Here is a 10,395-nt window from a genome sequence, read left to right as displayed (position 1 = left end):
TATTATCCCAGTTCTGATGATGATAGTTTTGAATTAGATGAGGATGAATATTGGGATGAGGAAGAAGATATTGAATCTAGTAGGGTAAATGCTCCAAGAAAGTTATCAAGGAGTAGGATAGGAAATAAAACTAAAATCATTCATGATCCCACTGCAAAAAAAGTTATGCGGCAGTTGGGAATGGTCTTTAAGGATGTGGATGAGTTTAGAAGTGCAGTGACAAGATATGCGGTTCAAAAGATTGTGCAAGTGGACAAGTGGGTGAATGAACCAAAAAGGGTTAGGGTTAAGTGCAGGAATGGTTGTCCATGGCTGCTATATGGAAAGCTTGATAACACCACATATGATTTTCAAATAAAAACTTATAACCCAAAGCATACTTGCAACAAGAGCACCAGAAATTACCTGTGTAATGCAAAGTTCATAGCTAAGGTGTATAGAAAGAAAATTACTGAGCAGCCAAACATAAGAGTTTTCAAGTTGCAAGAACTCATTAGGAAAAAGGTAACGTTCTGATTTTGAATTTATTCAACTTAATTGATCCTTTCTGATTTTGTATTTATGTGTAATATAGAAAACACCAGTACAAGTTGAGGTTGAGCTTACTGCAAAAAGGGGAAGGGGAAGACCTAGGAGAACACCTAGTTCAACTCCTAGACCGTCCCCTCCATCACCTCCAAGACCTCCAGCACATCCTGAATTCAGTGCAACATCTTCTGCACCTAGTACTTCTAAGAGAGAAGGAAGAGGAAATGGTAGCACTGCCCCATATAAAAGGCCAAGAGTGATGGGAATGGGTGTTTTCCAGGCTAAAAGTGGCTTTAAAACTGTTAATGTGAGTATTCTTCCTCTATTTCAATGTCAATCTCAATGTCATTGCCTCTAATCAATTGAATCTCAAACTAAAGTGTTGTCATTTTTTTGTGTACAGCCTGGCATGTCAAGCAGCAAAGGTAAAGGAAAGGTGACTATATCAGCTAATATAACTGGTGACATTGGTTACAAGCCTAGTGCCAAGAATAAGCTCAAACGGAAAGGAAAAGAGGCAATCACACCAAAGAAGCTGCAAGAAATCCAGCACAATATAAGGAAAAAGCCATGCAATTCCCAGTCCAAGTAGTTTTGAAGTTATTGACTTTTGTAGTTTATGGTGGTTATGTGTGTACTTAAAGACAATTACATTTGATGCTAGTATGATGTTGTTTGGGTTATGGTTTATTGACAAACTTGACATTTTATGGTTCTGTATTAAGTTAATGGGTAGACTATACCAAATTGATATTTGGTATTTTGGGTTGTTATGAAATATTCTGCATTATATTGCAACTTTTGTTAGTGTATTGTTCCCTTTGCTTATGCATTGTTTTTCCAGAATTGTCATTTATGCTCTGTCTTTGCAGAATTGGTATGACCATGTTTGTGCAAGAGATGTATTGCTCCCTCCCTTATTTATGCCTTTGTTTTTCCAAAAATGGTACGACATCAGGGACTTGTGGTGACACAACCATTTGGTTTAATAATAAGCACTTGACACAACCATAAAATCAAATAGGTTCTTCATTCAAACATAAAATCAAATAGGTCCATAAATTACATAGGGGATATACAAAATTTGCCATACATAAGGCAACAAAACATACCCAACACAGCCGACACACTACCACAATTATGCTACTATGGCAATTTCATTAGTTCAATGTTTGAATTGCCAATATGGAATAGGTTGCTTATGAACACAACAACAACACAAACCACAAAACACAAAATGACATTCCTATTGAACCTACACCCTTTCCTCTTCCTTATATCCTCTTTTGGTCCATCAAGCTCAACCAAATCCATGCCTACACTAACAGAATTGTTGTCGATAGTTTTGAGCTCATCCAATTCTATCTTGAGACTGTCATATTGCACTAAATCCTTCTCCAAATCTCTGATTTTATTAACCAATATTGGGAGGATAAATTTTGATCTTGGATCAACTTTATCTTTGTCTCTCCACCGAAAAAACTTGCATTTTTGAGGCTGTAAATTATCAAAACAAGGCATAAATGAAGAAATTTAATTTGAAAAATAAAACACCATAGTAGGGGCAAGACCATACACCATAATAGGGGCAAGACCAATATCTTCTTCCAGGATTATTTTTTGACGAAGAAGTATGCATTTGCAACAAATTTCCATGTTTGCATTGCACTACGGCTTTGAGCATTGGATCAGCCTCGTCCATACACGATTGACTCAAGTCGATTTTTTCCATTACAAACCCTAACGAGTGATAAACGATCATATATGAGCAAGAATTGGGGAAGAAATTTGAGACCCTAAATTTGATATGAACAAAATTATACTAATAAACACTATGTTAAACTAACCTCTTTCCACTACAAGTAATTACGTCGCAAATAGGGGAGATTCCGTCCTTAAAAATGGCTGAAACGAATTTGTGGGAGCTTTTAATTTTTTGGGCAAAAATGGTGATTGGTCGGGTAAGAATAAAGGGAGGACGAAGAAGTTACCGTTGGGATTTAATATTTTGATTGGGATTTAATTTTTTGCCCATGTGGACTGCCATGTGGCTATTTAATACATGTTGGCGTCGAAGTTTTTGAGTTGCAACGCGCCTCACTGCGGTGTAGTCACGCACTTGTCCAACTCAGCATTTAGGGGTGTAAATATTATAGTTAAAAAATGTCTAGGGGGGTGATAGGACCCCGCAAAGGTTGAGTGTACAATTGGGATTTCGGTCTAACCTTGGGGCTCTTTTGGCTATAATAAATAATAAGGAGACTGTTATACATAAATTACTTGCTTTAAAATGTCATTTTTATTTTCTAAATGGCTTAATCTTCGCATTGGTTAAAGCACCCATTTTTATTTCTTATTCTATCACACATAAAATAATAATTTCATACATATATTTTTTAATACCACCAATCAAACGCCTTTCTCTCTCTCTCTCTCTCTCTCTCTTTTTTTTTGGCTGGGTATCAAATCAAACGCCTTATTAGTTATGTGATGACTATTTTTTTTTCTTATGTGATCAATTAAATAATGTATTATTTTATACAAAATTTCATATTGTAATAATCATCTCAAACCCCCTTCGGCGAAAAATTACACTATATATACAAAGTTAAAATTGTTTTTTATGTATACATAGTCCATGTTGAACTCCCTTGGCTTCTTCATATGTTTACTTCTTTATATTTTGAACCCCCTTAGAAATTTTTTTAGCTTAGCCACTGTCCTTGGGTGTTTATAAGGAATTGAATTTTATTAGAAAAAAAATATATATAAAAAAGGAAGCTACTGGTGAACCTTTTGTTGATGGGAGACAAGTTTTGAGCTGGGAGAGAAAATTTTCTAGCTAGGATATTTTTAATTGTTAAGAGTAAGTAGTAACACTACCGGTACTTCTTCACACCACTCTGTCAGATAAGACTTTTTTTGTTCTTATTTTGCCCGTGCTTTAAGTTTTATCTAGGATTGAAGTTCTATGATGTAAAGAGTTTTAATATTATATTTATAGTTTAATTTGTAATAGTAGGTTAGTTGTCATTTTTACTAAGTTATCAATTAGAATTTAAGTTATATGCATTGATAGTGTCATATTTTTAATACCATCAGTGCAATTTAAGTTGCTATTAGAGGTGATTTGATCGAGCTAATTTTGACAAAAATGATCATTTTACTATTTAATTTATAATTTCTGCTAAAATTGGTACGAAGTTTTAATCTTTCGATATATTAACTTTTGTGAAAAAATAGAGTACCAACATTAAGATGGTTTGTAAATAACTTACGTGAATGTCAATTTTAGCAATAAAAGAAAAGTAATAATGATTCAATTTGACATCCTTAAAGATGCATAGATTCTGTGAAAAAAAAAAAATCACGAAGTTGTACTCATCATGCGTCTGGCAAACTTTTTAGTAACAATATGTTAGTTCATCGTGATTGAAATTGTGGCTGGACATGAAAACGCATCTGTGATTAAGACAATAGAACAAATCATCTGGAGGACAAGAAATGTTTGAAACAATCATCATTATTCGAGCACCGTATCACTGTTGTCTCCAACATTGAATCTGCATTCATGCATTTTAAAAACAATCTTAAGTATCTAGAAATCTATCTTTTATTTCGACTTAAAAGAAAACTTTTGTAAAGTTGACTCATGAAGATATAAGTATTTAGGGAGATTAATATTTCTGCAATTTGAAGAAATAATTCAACAAAATTTATTTTATTATAACATTCATACTCATTCCTCTTTATATTTGAAACTTGAATCTAAACCATCTTATTAAAGGTAATACGAAAATTTTAAAATTAAATTATTTTTAAATATAGAAATGCTTGAAAATCAAAGTGCCACATGAATTGGATAGAGGGAGTAATAGACGAGGTGGTTGTCGTACTTATAAGGAGAGGGGCGGAGCTAGCCTTAAAGCTTTGGGTTCGGTGGCTCAAATATCGTAATTTATATTAAAGACTTATATAATATGTATACATAATCTATCCAGAATTCATTAGATTAAAAAAAATAGGTGATATAGAATCAATAAACTAAAAATTCTAGTTTCGTCTATTAAGGGACAGAAAGGACAAATACTAGGAGATAATATCTCTTGGCCTAGCAATAATAAGTAATTAATTTGGGATTTTTGTGCTATAGCCTATGCTAAAAAAATAAATAAATAGAGGGACTTAAATAGAGCGGGGTGAACATATAGAATTCATATAAATGACTAACTAAAAGATTGAGGCCTAATGATTTGAATCGTAATTTATTCACTTTAATATAATTCTTGGTTACATCATTTAGGTATAGTATTCAAATCTCACAAGGTGATTGAGCTTATAAAATTATATATAAAGCTAAAGAAGAAACGAATATTTCAACCAAATAAAAAAAAATAATATATATATATATAAAAAAGAAACAAAAAATGAAATAGAAGAATGATAAAGTTTTTTAAGGATTTCCCTTCATTTGGATGGTATTTAATTTTGCCCTTCGAATTGGTGGTCTTTAATTTTGCCCTTCGCCTAATGCCAATAATAATTAAAAAAAAAAAATTTGGGATTTTTGTGCTATAGCGCTATGCTAAAAAAAGTTAAGACCAAATAGAGGGACTTAAATAGACCCCCGGGGTCAACATATAAGAAACAAGTTGATATAAATGTTTTAACTAAAAGATTAAGAGGTACTAATGATTTGAATGATTAAGATGTTGTCTCTAAGTATAATTCTTGGTTACATCATTTAGGTATTGTTTTCAAATCTCACAATGTGATTGAGCTTATCGATTTAAACATAACGAATATACAATTCAAATAAAAAACAACTAAATACCAAAAAAATAAATAAATAAAATAAATATATATATATATATAAAAGAAACATTTAAAAAATGATTTATAGTCGTGGTGATGAGTGGAGGTGGAGGGAGGGGTGGGTGGTTGGGGTGAGGGGTGGGAGGTAGTGGGGGTGGTGCGGAGTGGGGTTGGTGGTGGGAGGTGGGGGTAGTGGGGATTGAGAGTGGGGGTGGGTGGTGTGGGTTGGTGGGGAGCGAGGGTGGGTGGTGTGGAGTGGGATTGGGGTTGGTCGGGTGGCGGTGGTGGGGATGGGGGTTGTGGAGGGTGGTTGGGGGTAGGGTGGAGTTAAGTGGAGAGTGGGTGTGGTTGAGGTGGAGGGTGGGGTTAAAGTCGAGGGTGGGTGGTGGGGTGGGGTTGAGGGTTGGGGGTGAAGGGTGGGTTGGAGTAGAGGGTGGGTGGTGGGGGTGGGGTTGAGGTGGAGGAGTGGGGTTGGGGGTGGAGAAATAAAAAAAAAAAAAATCATACAAAAATACCTCTTAATGATATTAAGACTTGATTTAAGATCTTAATGATTAAGACCTATTAAACAATAAGTGTTTAGATCTTAATGTAAACAAATGCAATCCTGCAAATAAGAAACTTTGATATGCAAACAAAAAATAAAGCAAATAGAAAAATCATCTTTGACAATTGTCTCCCCATATTTTCTCTATAGTTCTACCTGCAATTAACACTATAATTTATCAAGTTAATTGCTTTTTATCAATAATATACATAGTGATAATGAGTAGAATTGGATGCAGATTGATGTAAGATCTGAAGTGCACTATATATTGAATGTATTCGGAAGAAAAAAGGAAAATGATAAATATGTTCAAACTATTTTATAGAGTATAGTTTCATTCTTTTTATTGACTATCTATATTTGTCCCAAGATACATAATACACTTGTTTCAAGAATCTGGAGAACTTATTTATTTTCTCCTAATGACCTAATGTAATACAGTTAAACCTCTCTATAACAACACTGTTGGGTCCAAAATTTTTCAGCTGTTATAGAGAATGACTGTTATACATTTATAACAACATTGACATTTAAATAATACTTCGTTGTTATAGGCAAAATAGATGCATAAAATCTAATTTTCATTTATTTAATTGCCAAATTCTAAGCTTAATCACACTTTGTATAACGAAGGAAAACCGTTTAATGATGAAAATATATATATTCATATGATATTTTTTGTCATAAATAGTGTATTAAATGATCAAATATTTGGTCAAAATCTCTACTTTTATTATTGGTAATTATATATATATTCTATTTTTATAAAGATGGTTAATTATTATATTACCAAAAAAAAAGAAGATACCTGTTATATGGGAGGTAATTTTACAAAGAGATACTGTTATAAATTTGGTTGTTGCTGTTATAGGTGAAATGCTATTATAGAAAAGTAAACTATAACATAAAAAATTAAAATTGGTTACGAAAAAACTTAGCTGTTATAGAGAGGTGTTGTTATATGCGGGTGCCGTTATAGAGAGGTCTGACTGTATTGGTAAGGAATCAGCTTAACGATTGCCAACAAAAGACAGTAAATTAAGGGCCCGTTTGGCCATAAGAATTATTCACTTTTTTCCGAAATTTTTTTCACTTTTTTCCGGAATCAGCGTTTGGCCATGAGAATTTCAAATACAACTTGAAGTTGTATTCCAGAATTTGAAAAACAAGAAAAACTTGTTTTTCATGTTTTTCACTTTTTTCACAACCAAAACAACTACATTTAAACAAAAAATATAATTTCAAAAACTATGGCCAAACACAACTCCAACTCCAACTCCAAAATTTCAAGAAAATTGAAAAAGTTTTTGGTTTCTATGGCCAAACGCCTACTAAATCTCCCTAATACTTATATCTTCATGAGTCAACTTTACAAAAGTTTTCTTTTAGGTCGAAATAAAAGTTAGATTTCTAGATAATTAATGTTGTCATGAATGACTAGATAGATACTCTAATTATTCTTGTAACCAAATTAGACACCTCTCATTATCATAAGTGTGCTTCATGAACACCTCACGCTGTCATGAAAAATTGTGTTTGTTTCACTACTTGAATTTGTGTGTGACCGTCTTAATAATTTAATTTCTCTTTGTTTTAAATTAAATCTATTTTTAAGTGGGTCCTACAATTCCACAACCATCCTCCGCTGCCCATCCACCTAAAGGAAATTGAACTCGGGTTACTCATGTGGGTCAACCCGAATCTATGTCCAAATAAGTAGATTAATATATACATAATTTTTCTGGTTTAATCATCAAATAGGATATTGTTTATTTTTGGTTTGTGCTTCTAAAATCAAAAATAAATTCAGAATTTAGAATCAACAGGTTAAGAATTTATACTTAGATTCAAGCGAAAAAGCTGGATGTAGTTAAATCGGTTGAACTTGCTCCAGATCAGAAAAACTGTCCATCTATGTATTTTTCCTTTATTTAATTTCTTAAACTTCATTCTCAAAATACATTCACGTAAAATGTACTTATTTATATGTGGCCATTAATAATCACTACTTTTATCAGTTAAGCATTCATCTCCCTAAGGCATGTCCAAAAAAGACGATCTTTCTTCTTCTTCATTCTCAAGTGAAATGCATCATCAAAATTTTGGGAGGCACCATTCTTTGAGATAAAATAACTATGCATGGTATAAAGAAACAAAAGCATTTGCAATAAGGATCCAAACAAACTGTTACATGTCGATATATTATTGATGCAATAAGAAATAAATCAAAATATCCACCTTGTGGATTGATATTAAAAGCATGAACTTCTGAACTTAAAAGTTAAATTACCTAAATACCCTTCTTAATAATCTAATTATCCTATTTATTATATATTAATTATATATAAAAAAAAAACTGGCGTACGGAAACAGCCCAAGCCGAACAGATATGTCCCTTTGACATTAATTCTTTTGCTTGTAGGCCTGAGCCAATTATCATTCTCTTACAGTATATCTATGATTGTAACAATAAATTTTGTAGTTTCTTCATGATTTTCATCCAGACCAAATGGAAAATCTGAAATTCCATCTTATTGCCTCGCAGGGAGTAATATCTATGGAACATACTCCTGATCCTAACTGTTTTCATCTTCAAAAGAATAATTTAGTACTCCTGATCAAAACCCCTCATGAAACTAGGCACGAATATTAAGAGACAACTTAGTAGTCACTAGCAACCCATATAAGGGAAATTCATGAATGGAGGAAAAGTTCACCATCAGTCCATCACGTACAGTCCTTGGGTCTATTTTGCAGCACATGTGATGCACAAAGTTTGGCTAAATTTGTACGGTAATAATGTTTTGAAAGGTGTGATTGAGAATATTAGTGATTGGCCGTTGAATTATTTGGGAATAATTTCTCTTTTGGTTAAACTATCTATCTCATATGTAAATAGTTAACACTACTTAAATTAAGAATTTGTTGTTGATAGATGTTGTCACCAAGGTTATCTACAGATGCTACGCATTGTACTTTGATTCCTGTTAAACATAATTTAAATAGGTATTGGCATTAAAACCATATGGACTACAAGCTCTTCGGAAGTTGGTTTCAATTTTTGCACTTTTCTAATTTGCTTAAACGAGACTTGAACTATTGTCTATCAGAGAATGGAATTAAATTTAGGCTTTTACTTGTGAACTATAATTAATTGATTCTTTTGATAGTATGGAATGTCATCAAAGTCAAATCTAAAATTTTGTACCAAATTTTTTAGTGGCTTACATTTTTTGCTTCTCTTCTACTCATAGTGTAGTGGTTAAGAGCATGGATATTGTGGCCACGAGTCACGACAATTTAAGAAGGTATGAATGTTACAGATAGTTGAAGCTCTCCAAAGATATATTGTTAAATCAACAGTACCGTTTGTCAGAGAAGTCCTTGTACATGACATTAATTTTCTTGATTCATAGTTGTCTTCTTATTTTGCCTATGATATGTTCATCTATAACCTGGATACTTAAAATACGTGTAGCTTTTTGGATAGCCATGTCTATGTCAGCCCCAAATTCAGATCCACCAAATTTGTTACCCTGTTCTATTTAATATGGAACTTATCATTAACCTTTAATAAAAGAATGAAATGGTTAAAAAAACTCCTACATTATTATTGTTTTGCAACTTTCATACTTAAACTATAGTGGGTAAAATAATTATTGAGGTAACAAGAACATATAATAGTTACGTGTGAAACTCGCAAAATGATAATAGTTTACGGGAATTTTAACCTATCCACTCTTAATAAAATGATGTAAATGTCTATTCAATGTTTTTCTCAAATTTTGTATTCAGTCATTCACCATCACCTAAATTGGATAGGAGGAGTAACATTATTTCCTAATAAATTCATGAGTTACATACCATCAGTAGTAATCTTATTTATATAGAGAGTTCTTGGATGAGATTTTCTTATGTGTTTGAAGCAACTTTTCTGTTCAATTCCTTATAATTATCTCAAGCAAATCAAGATATCATTTTAGCCAATATTATTGATTATTTTACAATCATTTCCGGATGTTACCATGTTCCGATTATTTAAGGGAAATCTACATGGTGTAGATAACATTAGGCCTTATTTATATCTAGTAGCTATACTTTAAATTAATTACATCCCATAACTAAAAGGTGTATATCAATTCTTGTACATAACTAAAACATTTAAACACGGTTAAAATAAAAAACCAACCGCAACATAAGGCTTGTATTCATATTTTCCCCTCATCAACCCATTTTCTCTCTCATTGTCTCTCAATCTCTTCGATTTTTTTCTCCATTATATCTATACACGATCCTCCCGATTCCATTACCTAAATTCTTCTGCGCATTTCTAGGTAAGTTATTTAGGAGTTTTTTTTACAAATTTTTGTTTATTTTGTTAAATATATTCTTCCAATTATTTGATTTTACGCCATTGTTAGGGTTTAGCCATTGTTAGGGTTTCTACTACATGTTGCTTTGATTTTTTGGTGTAATGGCGGAGAAAAGCACTCCGTACGAGTTAC

Source organism: Lycium ferocissimum, chromosome 7 (assembly GCF_029784015.1).
Source record: "Lycium ferocissimum isolate CSIRO_LF1 chromosome 7, AGI_CSIRO_Lferr_CH_V1, whole genome shotgun sequence".
In the NCBI taxonomy this organism is placed as follows: Eukaryota; Viridiplantae; Streptophyta; class Magnoliopsida; order Solanales; family Solanaceae; genus Lycium; species Lycium ferocissimum.
This window is presented reverse-complemented; position numbering follows the sequence as displayed.